The sequence below is a fragment of the Oncorhynchus mykiss genome, chromosome 19 (assembly GCF_013265735.2).
Source record: "Oncorhynchus mykiss isolate Arlee chromosome 19, USDA_OmykA_1.1, whole genome shotgun sequence".
Classification (NCBI taxonomy): domain Eukaryota; kingdom Metazoa; phylum Chordata; class Actinopteri; order Salmoniformes; family Salmonidae; genus Oncorhynchus; species Oncorhynchus mykiss.
The window spans coordinates 20,077,635-20,097,490 of NC_048583.1; the positions used below are offsets into that span (position 1 = coordinate 20,077,635).

At 42.5% G+C, this 19,856-nt stretch overlaps 1 protein-coding gene across 3 annotated transcripts in view; it reads left to right on the top strand.

Moving 5' to 3' along the window:
* The first annotated feature begins 2,078 nt into the window (after window positions 1-2,078).
* LOC110498678 (F-box only protein 41-like) overlaps window positions 2,079-19,856 on the top strand; it is a 113,795-nt gene continuing 96,017 nt past the window's right edge. For 2 of the 3 annotated variants that reach the window (XM_036954437.1, XM_036954438.1), the window contains exon 1: window positions 2,082-2,575. The gene's annotated coding sequence lies outside the window, so the exon portion shown is untranslated. Of the gene's footprint in view, window positions 2,576-19,856 lie in introns of all 3 variants that reach the window. The other variant, XM_036954436.1, reaches the window with a different exon arrangement.

Here is a 19,856-nt window from a genome sequence, read left to right on the forward strand (position 1 = left end):
TCACTTCTAATAAAATAAAAACTGAATGAAAGGAACGGGATGGGGGAAGTGTCTGATCTAAATCTGTCACAGTACTTTGACGTCATCGTCTTGGAACTTTGGTACAGTATCATCTTAATTTAATCCAAGCAATTAAGGTTTTATTCTAACACCAACAAGGATGTGTTATGGAATGGCATGTTGCATTGAACAACAAAAGAGCTGATTGGCTGACACTGCCATTCCAAAATGGCTGCGGTGGCTACTGCTAGCTAGCATGAGGACAAAAAAAAGGACAGTTTTCTGGAAAAACTAGCAGTATTTCAATCTTCTCGATGTATCAGTTTGGATAAAGGTACAATTTGGATTACAGTGGCCTATCCCATCCCTGCTTTGATCTCGCGCCGGCTCCACAGTTTCTTAATCTAAACATGATGGCGTTCCGACCACAGTGCAGCTCAGTGTAAACAAGCGTAACGGTACGGTCAGAATCTTCTGGCTAACTGCCACTTGAACACCACCAGGATTCTCTTCTTGGATGCATCCCAAATGCCACCCTATTCCATACATAGTGCATAGGACATTCTTGAGAAATATAGTGTTCGATTTGTATCGGGACATACAATATACCATTAAAATCCCCTAAAGTATGTATTTTTGAGTGCACAAGATAATATTAATTGGTGTACAGTGTGGCAAAATGTTTTGCAATGTTTCAGCCCATTTGCTTCCATTTCATTCCTGAATAGGACCGATCTCTGAAGGGCTCCAGGCGGTGTTTTTGACTGTCAACCTCATGTTCAAATTCTCCAGCACCAAACCAGTGTCTCTTATGTGGAAACAGTCTTTCCATGATCTGTTGTTATAAAGAAAGGTACTAAAAAAATGCTTCTCTGTGACATCACAAGGTAGGATTTTTAAAAAACAGTGATTTTCAAACCCTTCATCCAGTTTCTAGCCCAAGGAAGGATCTTTTCTTGCTCACAGTCACAGCAAATCTCATTATTTGAGAATCCATTTTTGAAATGTTAACTTTTGAAGATGTCATCAGGTAGAACTTTTTAAAACTTTTTTTTATATATTTTTTTAATTTTTTACAAAACAGAAATGCACCGTTTTCACATATTGACACTGGTATTGTGCTGGATATAATGAAAATGAGGTTGAAAAGTGGTGGTGTTGCCCTTTAATGAGGAGAATTATGGAGTGCAGTCTTCTCATTTGGCCACAAGGTGGTACTTTATCCCCCCTAATCAAAACATCAGACTGTACACTGACAGGCAGGACCTGCAGTATCATCCACGTATTGTATTGCACACTGTGTCCTGGCTGAACCTGTATTGGGAACATTAAACACCAGGGTTGCATTCACTAGGCACCACATGGAATAAAACAGAGTGAAACAGGAAGGGACTACCTGAGTAACGCTTGTTTACATTACATTACATTACACTAATGTACACTATTGAATGCCACCCAGCATTAGAGTTTTTTTTTCCGATATCTAAAGGAAAATGATAGTAATGATGAGAAATGACAAGAAGGGTAGCAGAGGATTAATCCTTGAGAATTTCCACTATCTTGATAGACAATTGGATTGGGCTTGTAGATAACAAAAAATAATGTGTAAGCCATTTTGAAATAGTTTAACTTCTCCATTGCCCTTTGCTTTTACAGATTCCTGTCTGTCACCCTCCCTAACCATGTAGCAATTTGCTAATGGGCCACTTGCACACAGTGACAGACAGGCAGATACACACGCATGCACAACACACATACACACATACACTAGGCACCCGGGCGAAAAGTTTGAGAATTTTGCAAAAGTGAGAGCACATTTTCCTGCAATCTAGAGCCATAATCGTTATTCTATTTTTTGTTACCAGGACATCTGAGGGGGCACTTCGCCCTGTGTCCCATATGAGCATGACACCTCTGCACACACACACACACACACACACACACACACACATACACACACACACACACACCCCTCACCTCATCTCCGTACAAGGACTCCTAGTCCTCTTGCATTAGCTGATGATTTTTATAGTGGATTAGCCTGGGATGTTACCTACCCGTTTATACGGGCACTTTTTTTTTATTGACAAGAGAATCTCATTGATTGATGCATTTATTACTGATTGCTTGGTTGGAAATAAAGTGTGGAACCCATTATAGATGACATGACAGGTGGTCATTATCACTGGTACATGCAGTTGCAGTAACTAGCCCTACTTGGACATGATTTTTTTTAAATGATTCGGTTGTAGAAATGTTCTCTGTTACGCATGCATTCATCTGAAGGCCTCGTTCTCCAGGGAACGATCCAGTGTTTTTCTGTCCTGTGCTCACAGGAATGAAAGCTCCTTGGGAATCACACAGGTAGAGGGATGCCTTTCATCTTCTAGATTTCGGCCGGCAGAAATCTTTATTGGAGCTCGAACAGCCGTATCTTCTCTCCTTCGCTCTCCCTGTGCGCCCTCCCGCTCTAGAGCAAGCCTACTGTATTTCTGCTGCAGAGTGGGGCGTGTGACGTCAATGAATGCTGGAGCGGCTCCTTGGCTCGAGCGAGAAATGGGGAGAAAATTCCGAGGTGAGAAGCGCTTTTTACCCTACATAATGTTTTTTCTGGGGTGGATGACAGTGCTTAGTGTTTGTGTGTATGTATCAGTCGAACAATGCCGTTGACACCACGTACGAGGGAATGGCTGAAAATAACTCCAAATTAGAGCAAGCAGGCAGGACACCAGTGATGTGCCTGTGCACTGTCGAAAATGGTAGGCAGGAAAATCAGGGCATGCTGCTAGTGCTACGCTACTACCCGCGCCGGACACTCGCCGCCTTCTGCACGTTGTCATCCGTATCGACACGACTGCATTGATATTTGTCAATGTTATGTTATTGAATAAAACGTGTAGTTTTTCTCCGCTTATTCAAATCGATGAAATGATAGGTTACAGTCAAGCCGCATGTTCCTGCTGCGGTAGGCTACCTTATGCCACTTGTCTTTGGGTCTTCATACCCAATCGAAGACTGACTAACGTTCAGTCAGTGCGATGTGTGTAGCCATTCATTGCACGTGTGTAATTGTCGCTTAATCAATCAGTTGTCAATCGAATCATTCGGAATCCATAATGTTACGACACCGGCCTAATTTGCTACTCATAGGCTACGTGACGGTTAGTGAAGATCTGGCCCATGCCCGTCATAACATGATATCAACCATTCGGTGGAATCATTTTTCAGTTGATAACGTGTAATGTGGCCTATTTTTGTTGTTGCATATAATAAGAGCTTTTTTTGGAAGCTTTTAACAGTCAAGAAACACTTTCTCATTCCAGTATATCCATGTGTTTTTATTCCGAGAAATGACATTTATTTGGGCAGAATGTCCAAACATCAAAGCAATATGAATAGGGACTATCTGATAATACATCATATCATCATTCACTTTAAATATGTATTTATATTTGAAAGAGCCCACTACTCAGCTATGAGCCTCATAGTACCGCCAGCTGTCTCACTAAATATACTTGAGCTCAAGGGGAAGGTCTCAAAGGAAATCATGACTTGGCATTATGCACTGCTCCTGCTTGGCCACTTAGAAAACTTCCCAGGATCTGCCCCAACAGCTCTTGAAGCCAAAGCAGCACTTTGCCTAGAGTGACAGACAGGCTACTCTAGTGTGGGGAATTGTGCTCTGTGTGACCCGTGGGAAATACTAATTTACAGTTTGTGTGTGACTGGCTGACTACTGTGGGAAATATTGCCTCGCTGTTCCCTTGCTGCTGTTGGGCATCCATCAGATGTGACTGAAGTCAAGCTTTAAAGATGTCCTCCAGTCATTTTTTTTTTTTAGCTTTTCCTGTTCAAAAGTGATATCCCAAGTATAAATACAGTAAAGTACACTCTAAAGCATAGCTGCGGGAAGTACAGGTGCTATAGCACCCCCTGTACCCTCAGCACCCCTACTTCCCACTGCTACGCTTTAGTGAGTGTACTTTACAATATTTACTCGATTTTTATTCCTTTACATTTATTTTTTATTTTTACAAAAGTAGTGCCCTGGGGCTTTACTAGTCCTGTATTAGCAGGCCGATATTAGGGGAAACAAGTAAGATTGCACATATTATTTACTTTTAGGCCTAAATACAAGATGAAATTGCATACATGTGCATGCACGCCAACAAACCGTCAAAAACACAAGAGCACTCTTGCATGCACAGACACCCCCCCCCCCCCCCCCACTGCATTTTTTTCATTTTTCAGAAGAAACACTGCACACACACGTTTAGTCAATTGAAATACATTTGCATGTACATTGCTTGAGAAGAAAGATATTGTTTCCTCTCGTTTTAAAGGTAAAAGACAGTCAGCCCACCACAGAAATCTCTCTGCCTGTACTATAATAAGCTGATCATTCAGGCTAACTATCACCGGTGATTTCACTTCCCAGTCAATAACCACTGCAATTAAGTTAGCCAATAGGAGGATAATGTAGGTCACAATCACATAACGGGTCTCAGTGACGTATTTACACCGAACAAAAAAATATAAACTTAACATGCAACAATTTAAAAGATTTTACTGAGTTACAGTTAAGGCTTTGTCCGTTGACTGGTCGATCTTCAAGGCATTCCTAGTTGATCGCCAAACATTTCTGTAGGCTCAGTGCCTACAGATCTTCCACGACGCCGGCAAAGCAAAGTTTGACACTAACCTAAGTAAGATTTAATAACTTTAAAACCATGGCCACAGAGAGACTGTCAGAATACAGCAAAGAGCTGCTGTTTTTATGATCGCTTTTCATTTCAGCACTGTCTACACTTTTTATTCAACACGATTGCCAAACATAAAATGCGTTTCTCCGTACTTTCACTCGCGCTGCTGCAATGAATGAGTAGCCAAGTGTATCGATAGCCCAACATTTTACATCAGCTGATGTCACAAAGTGCTATACAGAAACCCAGCCTAAAATCCCAAACAGCAAGCAATGTAGAAGCACGGTGGCTAGGAAAAACTCCTTAGAAAGGCTGGAACCCAGGAAGAAACCTAGAGAGGAACCAGGCTCTGAGGGGTGGCCAGTCTTCTGGCTGTGCTGGGTTGAGATTATAACAGTACAAGATGTTCAAACGTTCAGAGATGACCAGCAGGGTCAAATAATAATAATTGGCCTCATGCAGTTAACAGATCTCTTTCACATAGAGTTGATCAGGCTGTTGATTGTGTCCTGTGGAATGTTGTTCCGCTTCTCTTCAATGGATGTGCGAAGTTTCTGGATATTGGCGGGAACTGGAACACTCTGTCGTACACATCGATCCAGAGCATCCCAAACATGCTCAATGGATGACATGTCTGGTGAGTTTGCTGGCCATGGAAGAACTGGGACATTTTCAGCTTCCTGGAATTGTGTACAGATCCTTGCGACGTGGCTGTGCAATATCATGGTGAAACATGAGGTGATGGCGGCAGATGAATGGCACGACAATGGGCCTCAGGATCTCGTCAAGGTATCTCTGTGCATTCAAATTGCCATCAATAAAATGCAATTGTTTGTCTGTAGCTTATGCTTGCCCATACCATAACCCCACCGCCACCATGGGGCACACTGTTCACAACATTGACATCAGCAAACCGCTCACCCACACGACGCCATGCACGCTCTCTGCCATCTGTGCGGTACAGTTGAAACCTAGATTCAGCTGAGAAGAGCACACTTCTCCAGCATGCCAGTGGTACATCGAAGGTGAGCATTTTCCCACTGAGGTTGGTTACGACGCCATACTGCAGTCAGGTCAAGACCTTGGTGAGGACGACGACGAGTTTGCAGATTACCTTCCCTGAGATGGTTTCTAACAGTTTGTGGAGAAATTATTTAGTTGTGCAAACCCACAGTTTCATCAGCTGTCAGCGTGGCTGGTTTCAGACGATCCCACGGGTGAAGAAGCCAGATGTGGAGATCTTGGGCTGGCGTGGTTACACGTGGTCTGCGGTTGTGAGGCCGGTTGGACGTAGAGACAAATTCTCTAAAACGATATGGCTTATGGTAGAGAATTGTACATTCAATTGTCTGGCAACAGTTCTGGTGGACATTCCTGCAGTCAGCATGCCAATTGCATGCTACCTCAACTTTAGACATCTCTGGCATTGTGTGTTAACTGCACATTTTAGTGGCATTTTATTGTCCCCAGCACAAGGTGCACCTTGTGTAATGATCATGCTGTTTAATCAACGTCTTGACATGCCACACCTGTCCGGTGGATGGGTTATCTTGGCAAAGGAGAAATGCTCACTAACAGGGATGTAAACAAATTTGTGCAAATTTTGAGAGAAATAAGCTTTTTGTATGTATGAAACATTTCTGAGATCTTTTATTTGAGCTCATAAAACATGGGACCAACATGTTGCGTTTTATATTTTTGTTCAGTATAAATATATTAAGCTCTGATAAGATTTTTACTTCCCAAACGACCCAGAGGCTTTTCATTTGAGTTTCTTTTGCAGACAATTTTTCCTCAAGCCTAAACCTATTTCTTCGTTTATATTGAAATTCATGGGACATTTTTGTCCACTTTTTACACAGTGACCCAGGTGGAAGACATTCCCAAAACGATTCAAGAAAATCTCGTTGACAATGGTGACCGATGAGCACTGTCTCCGTCAACTACTGCACTCCTTTAACAACTAGTTACCTCAGAGGAATGCGGCATATTCAGTGAAATGTCATTCTCATGCAGAATGTTTACTGTCTGTCACGCTGACAGTTGAGTGTCAAGTATTCCCAACTGTGTGTGTCTGTGACAGCGGATCTTCCCATAGTCATTTTTTCTTGTGTAGGTGTCAACTATTCTCTACAGTGACAGCGGAGCGTCCCAATTCCATAGTAATTTTCCCCAAGTAGACATACAGTATCGCATCACCTCTGGCAAAACAACATTGATTGTACTCCTCCTGTCCCATAGCGCCACTACACCATCCATGACTGCCTCTATGGAACGGTAACGAGAGCTTGTTTTTGTTTACATTAGAGACCTCAGTTGTCGACTGCCTCTGATCTCCCCATCAATCTTGAACGGAGATTCGATACAGCACGATGTTTACACTCAGTCGGTGGTTTACAAGGTACACCCATCAAGTACCAGATCGGACCCCCTTTGTGTCCAGAACGGCCTGAATTATTTGGGGCATGAGAACATTGCTCAATTGGTATCAGGATGGGGCCATGGACTTATGCCAAATCCTGACTCTGCCATCAGCATGACACGTTATATATTTCAATTTATTTGAACTCTTTTTCCCAATAATAGTGAATTGGATCAATCAGACCTTTGCCGTTGTGTGAATAAAGGCCATCCCCAGTCAGAAGGGGAATATCATCAAATTTGATTTGTCACATGTGCTGAATACAACAGGTCTTACAGTGAAATGCCATCTGCGTCCCAAATTGCACCCTATTCCCTATGTGGTGCTCAGGTCAAAAGTAGTGCACTTTATAGGGAAATGGGTGCCATTTGGGATGCTGTCATTCTCCCAGCCTTTCTTTGCCTGCTTTTCCTACACTAGCTTTGTCACTTCATTCCCTGTCAAGAGCTGCCCCTTCACCAATCTACCAATTCCCTCCTTAATCAAAGTAACTCTATTTTCCCACTAGTGAGTGGTCTAGTTTGAGTGAGTGAGTCTGAGATCTGTAGTGGTGAATTACTGGGAGGTGGAGAGGAATCCCAATGGGGCAGCAGAAATTCTCCGGCCAGGATTTGGGAGTCTCGCCACGCATACAGTACTTGGTGACAGCTGTGCAGAATCAATCACCTTGAAGATGCACTGTACATATTCAGACCTGTGATCAAATTGTTCATAATACCTTAAAGCAGTTCTTGACTGAGCTTGCCTGGCGCAATGGAACCAATGAAATAGTCCCTAAAGTGCAAACCCCGCCCATCTGGCACTCCAGGGTCTGAATCAATTGAAATATTACATCCATCCTTGATGGATATTTGCACAGACTAATTGGTGTCCCTGTCTCCCCTAACATAGGTTACATGTATGGATTGTGGACACACATCAATGCACGTTGCTTTGCCACCCCAAAAATCTATGACCTCATATACTGTGTTTAGAAATCTCACAACAGAATAGAAATGCAGTAAGGTTGTATTAATAATCTATTGTATTCAGCGCATGTGATAAATACAATTTGATTGAATTACTTTTGACCACTTCGCTATATACAGAATATGGTGCCATTTTGGTCGCAACCTGAGAGACAGTCTGTGATTTCTTGCTCTGCTCCTGAGGCCATTTTCTCCACAGTTTCCCTCTATAGAAGATCTGCCCTCTATGAAATGAAAAGTCTAAGCCTCATTCTATTTGCAAAGACACAAGTCTGTATGTGGACAAGTGTATATAGGGAGGCTATAGGGAAAAGGCTGTGAAATGGTTTTAGTGCCCATTCAATCCGGGCTTTGGCAAGGCTGACAGCTTGACAATAAGGCAGGGCCCTTGGGTTAGATAACATAATAACGGCCTTGATGCCAGCGATTTAAGCAAGCACACACAACCCACTATCACAGATTTTTGTGAAATGGACACAAATGACCTATTGGAAATTCATGAAAGGCACACAAAGTATTGGAATATACACTATTTTGTATACAGTCCATCTCAATTATTTACATTTCAGTCATTTAGCAGACACTCTTATCCAGAACTACTTACAGTAGTGAGTGCATACATTTTCACTTTTTTTCATACTGGTCCCCTGTGGGAATCAAACCTACAACCCTGGCATTGCAAGTGACATGCTCTACCAACTGAGCAACACAGGAACAATCACGTATTTAAGATTACTGTTAAGGTTACTGATGACAGAAACGATAGGAGGGAGGTTGGTCAGGGAGGTTGGGTGTGCGAATTAGAGGTTGACCGATTATGATTTAACAACCCCGATACCGATTATTGGAGGACCAAAAAAAGCCGATACCGATTAATCAGCCCAATTTTTATTAAAATTTTTTTGAAAATGATTTTCATTTTATTTTTTACAACAATACTTAACACTTTTATTTGATCTTAATATAATACATAAATACAATCAATTTAGTCTCAAATAATGAAACATGTTCAACTTTGTTTAAATAATACAAAAACACAGTGTTGGAGAAGAAAGTAAAAGGCAACCCTAAGTCTAAATATTGCTGTTACATTGCACAACCTTCAATGTTATGTCATAATTATATAAAATTCTGGTAAATGAATTACGGTCTTTGTTAGGAAGAAATGGCCTTCACACAGTTCGCAACGAGCCAGGCGGCCCAAACCGCTGCATATACCCTGAGATCTGCGTGCAATGAACGCAAGAGAAGTGACACAATTTCCCTAGTTAACATTGCCTGCTAACATAAAATAAATTAAACTAAATATGTACGTTTAAAAAAATATACTTGTGTATTGAATTTGAGAAAGGCATTGATGTTTATGGTTAGGTACATTTGTGCAACGATTGTGCTTTTTTCGCAAATGTGCCGGTTTGACAAAGTTGAAGTAGGCTCTGATTCGATGATAAATTAACAGGCACCGCATTGATTATATGCAACGCAGGAAAAGCTAGTTAAACTAGTAATATCATCAACCATGTGTAGTTAGCTAGTGATTATGTGGAGATGTATTGCTTTGTATAAAATAAGTTTAATGCTAGCTAGCAACTTAACTTTGCTCCTTGCAGCCACAAGGTCCTTTTGATGCTGCACTCTCATAACAGGTGGTCAGCCTTGCGCGCAGTCTCCTCGTGGATTGCAATGTAATCGGCCATAATCGGCGTCCATAAAGGTAGATTACCGAATGTTATGAAAAATGGAAATTGGCCCTAATTAATCAGCCATGCTGACTAATTGGTCGACCTCTAGTGCAAATAACACTGTCTACCAACCCAAACGTTGCATCTTCAAATCACATCATGGACAATTTTAGCTAATTAGCAACTACATACTACTTAGCTAGCATGTTAGCTAACCTTAACCCCTAATCCTGACCTTAACCCCTAGCCTAGCTAATGTTAGCCACCTAAATTACCTAGCTAACATTAGCGACAACAAATTGGAATTCGTAAGAAAATTGTGTAATGTACACATGCGTTATGAAGAAAATTGTGTAATACACATGAGAAAGTTGCTAGAATTTCGATGTTGTGTCTATTTCAGAATAACTTGTCTCACACACACACACACACAGATCCAGGGTCAGAAGGCTTATCTCGTGCTTACATTATCTCAAATAATAAAACTTACTTTGGTCGCTACTGTACATTTAGGATTTTTTATTTTTTTTAATGTACTTTTTCATTATGGAAGGATCTTGCAGTTACAGAAAACTTGCAGGTACGTTAGGTTTAACAATAGAATGGAGATTTAGAATCTGCCTATTTGTATAACGAACATTTTTAGTTTTTTTTAGTTTTATTATGGAAGTAACTGGCAGGTACAGAAATGACTGTGGGTGAAAATTATGACGTTGAAATTGATTTGGTATTCATGTTGGCAAGTTTGGGATGAAATGTAAGGACTGCAAATCCTACTAGCCCGGATGACGTACTTCTAGTCAAGGGTCCAAATCTGCCATGCAATAATTAAAAAGAGAAGATTTTACCCATCGCTCAGGTTAGCGCTGTTCATGTTCTACTATCCTGGTCTGAAAAGTGTTAAGGTGTTAAGTGTTAATCTTAATGTCAATCCCATGTCACTTCACCAAGCAAATAAACAGATGTACCTACACTTACGATATACTCGCAATTTACTCCATATGCAAGCATCCTGTAAAATGGCAGCGTGAATCTGTCACGTAAGCAGAAGTAGATCTATTAAATTGTAGCACTTGCAGGTTATGGAGGGGGCTATTGAATGGGGGTGGGGTGGTTCCAAGGCTGCGAGTGTTTTCTCAGTGACATACCCAGCCGAGGCACGGAGCATATGATGATGGTGGTCTGTGTAATGGTGGATAATTGCCTCTGACGAGCCACGTGGATCAATAGATGACAGTGGAGGCAGGGGGACAAACGACTCTGAGCGAGTTTCCTCATAGACCCAGTGTCCTTATGCTGTGCAGTGCTATGCAGCCACAGCCATCCCATCTCCTCTCAGCTCTCAGCCCCAATTCTCCACCCTTTTCCTGCGCTTTCACACTTTCTCGCATGCATTTGACAATTGTGGAAACTCCCTCCAGCAAATGCTTACACCTATCCTTTTAAATCCATAGTGAGAAGTGTGCAAGTGCACACTTCTGGAAAAGGGTGAGGAATTGGGACGTAGCCTCTGCTGTAGCTTCTCACTGGGTGGCATATCCAGAACAGTGACAGTCGCACCGTGTTACCACAATACGCTCACTGTGTTACTGCTGTTTATTGTCAGGCCTCCTTGTGGTGCCAATTGGGTAAACTATGTCTACTTGCAAATTAAAGTTGAATACTCCGCTCCTAAAACTACTTTAAGACACTCATGGCAATTCTGATTTTAAAAAAAAATGTTTTTTTACAATTTCAGTTATTGTCGATTACGCGGCTGCTACTGTACTGTGAGGCTAGGACAATAATTGTAGTGTCTCCTCAGTCATCAACAACTGCACCCAGTGTATCTACTCTAAAGATTCCCACCTTTTCCTGTCTCTTTTCCTTCACACAGTATCTGTGCCCCAATTTTCTTAAAACGGTCTCCTTTATCTCCTGTCCTTCATAAGGACTTCCCACCTTGGCTTTCACCTATCAACTGTCATGAAGGCAAGGTAGACCGTTGTGTGACACAGTCCAGTCCATTTGAATAGAGTGGGGATCCCCGAAGAGGACTTTGTTGACATTCTGTTCAATTGGCTGGCTATGTGATTGGCCCTCTGCGGTCACGTGGGTAGCCCTTGGCTGTGTGATTTGTCCGTCTTGGGAGAGCCAGTGGCTTACTCAGGGCTAACACTGACTTGCTCATGCAAAAGCCTAGCTGACATTGTGGGTTTCAGTAAGTCAGGTAAGGCAAAAGCTAGGGTAGCTAACTTCTGGTAACCTTTCCATAAATCCTGGTTGGAGGATTCTGTATTTCCTGCTTATTCCCTCCTGATTTGTGGAATCGGTTTAATTGTGATTTCTTGAAAACCTGGTAATTTTGGGAAAGTTGCTGGAACTTTACAATCCTAGCAGAAGCCCTTATACAGTAAGGAGATTTGGGAATCTGTGTAGCCAACGGGAACACAGTAAAGCACAGGGGCATGTTAATTATTGTCCTTGTCATAACGTTCGCCAATATGTTTGTAATTACATGCCTCTATAAAATGCATACATTTAATTCCTCTCACTCGGAAACTTTCTCGTTTACGTCTTCAGAATAAAACCCTTGAACGATCTGAACAATACCAACTAAGATCAGGGTGAGGACGTGATGCATCTTTCCAACTGTACAGTGCTTACCGATAATGGGACGCAATTCAGCACTGATTTCAGCGCTTCCGATTTCAGAAATACCTCTGATTTGGGTGATTCAGGTATCTATTGTGGGCCAGCAGAATGGATTGTTGTTTAAAAACAACTGGATGTGGTTTTAAAAGCCACTTGGTGATGGGCACACGATGGGCCGTCTCCCTCGGAGTCCGTCTGGGTCTAATTCAAGGTCAGCTTCTCTGCATCCACCCAGCGAGACGATACTGATGGAACGGGAGAGCTCGTTTGTGTCGTTAGCTCAAAGAGGTCAATCAGTTTGTCCGTGAGGGTCTGTGGATCTGTTTGTCTGAAAGGGGGGTGTTATATATTGTAGGCTTCTATTTTTTTTGTGCTCTTGTTAACACTAGCACACTGTGTAGTAGTGAATAGGGTTCTATTTTAGACTCAGCCCGACAACAGAAAGATTATTCAAAACACTACGTTATTGTCCCTGCTTGGCCAGTCAATGCAGACTTGCAGTCAAGGCAGGAACGCTAAAGCAATCATGCATAATTAGTATAATCTCACTCAAAACAAAGCAAAAATGCAAAACATCCTTAACCCTCACTGGGAACACCATACACCATCTCTTTCCTCTAGACGCTGGCTAACTAAATCACACGCACTGCACAGCTTGATAATATTGACACCAGCAATCTCATCTTCCTCCCACCCTCTCGCCCTTAATATAAGTCAGAGGTGTTATTCACAGTGGCTGGTACCCACCTGGCCTGTCTACTGCTGCAGTCCCTTGTTACCATGTCACTTCTTTGTTTCCTCTACCATCTGTGTCTCTTCCCTCCCAACGCCCACAGCTCAACCCCTCGGCTCTCTGTGCCACTTGCCCTCACTTGTTTTTTTACACTCCCTCTGCTGTCATCACCTTGTCTTGATCTCTCTCTCTCTCTGCGACCTTTCACTGACAAGTAATTTCAACTTCCTGTTAGCATGCCACGGATCCTTTCATCACAGCAGAACAGGATTCTAGGAGTTAGCTGGTATCCCCGGAGACCAATAGCTGACTTCCATTTTTAGACCTGCTAGCTTCTGCAGACCCATAGGCGAAACATTGTTTCAGCGTTCTTCTTCTCAGGCTTGCACCATTTTTGCCCTCAGAACACCCTCAATTCATCGGGGCATGTTGTCTACAAGGCGTTGAAAGCGTTCCACAGGGATGCTGGCCCTTGTTGACTCCAATGCTTCCCGCAGTTGTGCCAAGTTGGCTGGATGTACTTTGGGTGGTGGACCATTTATTGATACACGGGAAACTGTTCAGCGTGAAACCCAGCAGCATTGCAGTTCTTGACACACTCAAATTGGTGCACCTGGCACCTACTACCATACCCCGTTCAAAGGCACGCTGTAAACGATGTAACCAAGGAGCTTGATCTTGCAAGCTAGCAAGTTAGCAAACCAAATGCATAGCTGTAGCCCTGAGCTGAAGATAATTTATTTGCTAAACGTATAGTTACTGTATTTAGCTGGCAAACCTTTAGTAGTTAATTTCAACCTGATCACCTCTCTGGAGCTGCACAACATTGGACTATCATGACATGAAAGCCTCCGTGTGCTCTTTGAGCCCGTCATGGTATGTTTGTTTACGGCTGCATTGTGAAACGGCTTCATAATGAAAAAAATAAAGCAGATCGCATTCTTAATTTCGCCTATTGCGTTATCTATTAACTGAGCTATTGCACAAGTTGACAAAGTATTTGATTTATTTAAGGCCAGGCACCACAGGCAAATTTTTTAGATTGATCTGTCAATTTTCAGATTTTGGGATATATTGCTGCTATAACGTCCCTACTTTCATAAAATGTAAAAATAAATTGTCAATAATGTATATACATACTTGATTTGCATCATTTTATCCCAACTCCGTCAACTACACCTATCATACATTTTGTTCTTGTTAGCATGTTTCATGTAGATATTCAACCACTATTTTTAAAACTCTCCATGTTGAATCATATATAATTCAAAAGCTTGTTTTCCGGAGCATATTGTTAGCTAGTCCATACATGGCGATATGCTTTGTAGACGTAGTGCTTCATGCCGAAATATGAGTAATTTCCTGACATCTGATTGGTTACTGGCATTTAACGGCCCTTTCCAGCCCTTTCCAGCAACCTGATTGGTTAAAATGCGCAGCACTTCCTTGTTTGAAAATATCTCCCGTGAAGAATCTACGTAAAGAGAGACAAAATGAGCAAATCTCCAGGAATATACCAACAGTATGTGAATAAAAATAGGCGTTCTCAGTTAGCCAGTGCGAGAAAAGCATTGAATGAAAGAAAAAATTAAGCTGATCAGCTGATCGAGGCAATGGCAGTACAGGTAGATGAGGAAAAGGAGGTGGCCGGCAGCTGCGCGTCGAGATGCAAATGAGTTGGGACGAAGATGACAGCTAGCAGTGATCAACCAGCCAGCAGCCAGCCAGCCAACAGTGGCTTTTTTTTCCCACATGTCACAAATAAACCAACTTGTACATGATTTAATTTGCCCTAAGTGTTTATACACAGGACTGAAAATCACTATAGACCCCACCAACCAGGGATTCTGTCATGACAGAATATGCACACTGTGAAGGTGATCGTGATACATTTAGGAGGAGTGTTTACACTTCCTCCAGGCTGCAGGAGTGCTCCAGGGGAGATGTGGCATTTGACATAAATGTGAGGATGGGTCGGTCTTCTTGCCCACGAACTTGGACTTGGTTATGCAGCACTTAAGAAAATAAGCAACGGCCTAGGGATTCCTTCCTTGTGTCTCAGCTCATATCAGAGACATGACAGGAGAGTGGCAGGTAAATAAAAGGGGAGTGTAGCCCAGTATTGTCAGGTGACTTTCTGTGTATAGATTTCCTTGCTCCAGCAAATGTATTCAGAGTGAATAAAACGGAGTGATAGGAAAACATAACTATACAATGAGACTGTCACATAGGCCTACAGTGTCCTATGGCTGGAGCCTACTGTGATTACTGAGAAATTAGCTTCACGTAAAGTAAATACATGCTGATATGCTAACGCTTACATAGGGTAACATGCTGCTATTTAGTCATGCAGTTATGACTAATGTCGACAGATAAATAATAAGTACTTCCCCCCCACCCACTTTAGTTGCAGAGATTCAGAGAGGGCTACAGTCATTGGAGAGTGCCACAAAGATAATTAGCTGAGTATATGCAGATATAGACCCAGACATAGCAGATTTGCTGAAGAAGGATGCCATCATAGACATTCATGTATCCTTTTGACGGCACAAGAGAGGATTCACTTCCAACTACGGGAATAGGTGTGGGCATAGACATTGTAACAGGTCTAGTGATAAGACTATGAGGTGTTGTCTTCATACTGCCATGCATGTGTGAGGAAAAGGAAACGTGGAATTAGTGAGGAGGAGTTCAGGGAATGGAAGGATTCACATGCAGATGACTGTGTGCTTAAAGCAAAGCAATGGAGCAGGATGTAGCTAAACGCATGTGGGCCAGATCAGTCATTCGCCGCCACTTTCGTTACACCGAGATGCTCTCAGATGGTGACAGTACTGCACACAAGGCAGTTGTCAAATTAGATCCCTACCCAGGCATTGAGATATGGAAACGAGAATGCATCAATCATTCTCACAAGAGGATGGGAACAGCGCTTCGTAAACTGAGTTCAGAGAAACGCCTTGAGGTGGGGGGGAGAGGTGACGGGAAACTCACTGCACAGGAAATGTAAAAGTCTGTAAAACTATTACAGGGGTGCGATTCTTGATAACGAGGGTGATGTAGAGGGCAAGAAGAATGCTATCTGGGCTGGTCTTGTCCATTCCCTGTCAACTGACAAAATCCCTAATCACGGTAGATGCTTGTCATCTTGGTGATGGTACCAGCGAGCCCTAGAAAATGGTGAAGATCCACCCAGTCACAAAAACCATGGAGGCCATACATTTTTGAATAGAGAGGTTGCACAGAAAATGCTACCTCCTATATCATAGGATGTCAAACGATAACCTCTGATTGGGAACCAAACCAACATAAAAATAAAGAAACTAGAGTGCCCACCCTAGTCACACCCTGGCCTAACCAAAATAGAGAATAAAAACCTCTCTGGCCAGGGTGTGACAGTACCCTGCCATGCCATAACCTCCTCCCAGGGAGGTTATGCCATAACCTCCTCCCAGGTCCAGGATGTCCTCCACTCTCTTTTCTCCCGGGCCCAGAAACCCTGCTCCTCTTGAACACGCTGCTTGTCTCCTTTTTTGGTGGGTAGTTCTGTACCGATCGTCGTATGAAGGAGTGGACCAAAATGCAGCGTGGTAAGTGTTCATGATAAATCTAATACTCAAAACACTCGAACAAAATAACAACTAGGGAAAACCAAAACAGTCCTGTCAGGTGCAGACACTAAACAGAAAACAACTACCCACAAAACCCAAACAAAAAAAAGGACAACTTATATATGATCCCCAATCAGAGACAACGATAGACAGCTGCCTCTGATTGGGAACCAAACCAACATAGAAATAAAGAAACTAGAATGCCCACCCTAGTCACACCCTGGCCTAACCAAAATAGAGAATAAAAACCTCTTTATGGCCAGGCCGTGACAATGTCTGAACTCTAATATGGTCGCGATGCCCTGAAACTGGTCTTCGTGGGGAAAAGCCTCATTGACACAGCAGCTAGTATGGCAGTAACCACTTTCAATAAGGGAGACGCTGCTATATCAAATGTGATGGACAAATCGTGGCTTGACTGCACTTTGGTGACACTGGAAGCAATCAGAGAGGAGGATGCGAAGCGTGTTGTGAGAGCTGATGCTGCTTCAACGGAGTGTGGCAAGCGTAGGCGCAGGTCCAATGACACAGTCAAGACAGTAAAGTGGCACCAGCAACAACTCAAAGAGGACCTTACATATGGGGCAGGCATAGCTGATTTAATGTTCTGCACATTTTAACAGCCATACAAATTCCTTGTATTATGTGACAAATTGAGCAAAGTGATATGAGAATTTTCCCAAAACTGCATATTTGTCCAACAGACCAGTATTCAAAGCATATGCTCTATTGCTTGAAACAAATGTGTTAAACATGCTAATGTATTTGTAAAAGGTATATTTGATGTTTATTTGTCAGTTTAGAAGTGATATAAACTCAGCAAAAAAAAAAGAAATGTCTGTCTTTCAAAGATAAAGTCTAAGTAACTTCACAGATCTTCATTGTAGAGGGTTTGAACACTGTTTCAATGCTTGTTCAGTGAACCATAAACAATTAATGAACATGCACCTGTGGAACGGTCATTAAGACACTAACAGCTTACAGACGGTAGGCAATTAAGGTCACAGTTATGAAAACTTAGGACACTAAAGAGGCGTTTCTACTGACTCTGAAAAACACCAAAAGAAAGATGCCCAGGGTCCCTGCTCATCTGCGTGAACGTGCCTTAGGCATGCTGCAAGGAGACATGAGGACTACAGATGTGGCCAGGGAAATAAATTGCAACGTCCGTACTGTGAGACGCCTAAGACAGCGCTACAGGGAGACAGGACGGACAGCTGATCGTCCTCGCAGTGGCAGACCACGTGTGACAACACCTGCACGGGATCGGTACATCCGAACATCACACCTGCGGGACAGGTACAGGATGGGAAGAACAACTGCCCGAGTTACACCAGGAATGCACAATCCCTCCATCAGTGCTCAGACTGTCTGCAATAGGCTGAGAGAGGCTGGAGTGAGGGCTTGTAGGCCTGTTGTAAGAGACATGACAGGAGAGTGACAGGTAAATAAAAGGGGAGTGTAGCCCAGTATTGTCAGGTGACTTTCTGTGTATAGATTTCCTTGCTCCAGCAAATGTATTCAGAGTGAATAAAACGGAGTGATAGGAAAACATAACTATACAATGAGACTGTCACATAGGCCTACAGTGTCCTATGGCTGGAGCCTACTGTGATTACCGAGAAATTAGCTGTCACCAGACATCACCGGCAACAACGTTGCCTATGGGCACAAACCCACCGTCGCTGTATCAGACAGCACTGGCAAAAAGTGCTCTTCCCTGATGAACCGCGGTTTTGCCTCACCAGGGGTGATGGTCGGATTCGCGTTTATCATTGAAGGAATGAGCGTTACACTGAGGCCTGTACTCTGGAGCGGGATCGATTTGGAGGTGGAGGGTCCGTCATGGTCTGGGACGGTGTGTCACAGCATCATCGGACTGTGCTTGTTGTCATTGCAGGCAATATCAACGCTGTGCGTTACAGGGAAGACATCCTCCTCCCTCATGTGGTACCCTTCCTGCAGGCTCATCCTGACATGACCCTCCAACATGACAATGTCACCAGCCATACTGCCCGTTCTGTGCGTGATTTCCTGCAAGACAGGAATGTCAGTGTTCTGCCATGGCCAGTAAAGAGCCCAGATCTCAATCCCATTGAGCATGTCTGGGACCTGTTGGATTGGAGGGTGAGGGCTAGAGCCATTCCTCCCAGAAGTGTCTGGGAACTTGCAGGTGCCTTGGTGGAACATCTCACAGCAAGAACTGGCAAATCTGGTGCAGTCCATGAGGAGGAGATGCACTGCAGTACTTAATGCAGCTGGTGGACACACCAGATACTGACTGTTACTTTTGATTTTTACCCCCCCCCCCCTTTGTTCAGGGACAAATTACTCCATTTCTGTTAGTCTCATGTCTGTGGAACTTGTTCAGTTTATGTCTGTTGTTGAATCTTATGTTCATACAAATATTTACACATGTTAAGTTTACTGAAAATTAACGCAGTTGACAGTGAGAGGACGTTTATTTTTTTGCTGAGTTTATGTATAAGAGTTTAATGTGATTAATTTATGGAAAGTACATTTTAATTGCATTAGCTTATCTTCATCGGCCATTTTCTCAAAATGACACATTTTTCTGTCTTCCTTGGACATACATTCACATTATTCCAGACACAGGTTCTTAGGTCTTATAGTCAGAGGTTTTTTAAAAATATTTTGTGTTGTTTTGGTTTTAAGTGTCATTTTATCTGTAAATGTATGCAAAATATGCATCCGTCATACATGTGAAGTGTTTTTTGTATTTTTTATAATTCCATGAAAATACAATATTTTGATAAATGTATCTGTAAAAGTCCCAACATTTGAATCTGCCTTGAAGCAATGTGTTGAAAAACAGATTCTCATAATATGCAAATTAGCACATGTTAAAGGAGGTTTTGTCTCATTTGCATATTTGAATGTTAAAATATATAAAACTTGTAATACAATACAATGTTGTATTTATGTATACTTTCAAGTGGTAAAGTTTCAGTCCGATGAGACTAAAGGAAAAAATCCCAATTAGCCTGTGGCGCCTGGCCTTAATATTGACGGTATTAAAAATAAAACCGTTGGTATTTCAAAATACCCTGGTATATGGTATACCACCCAAGCTGAATGCACT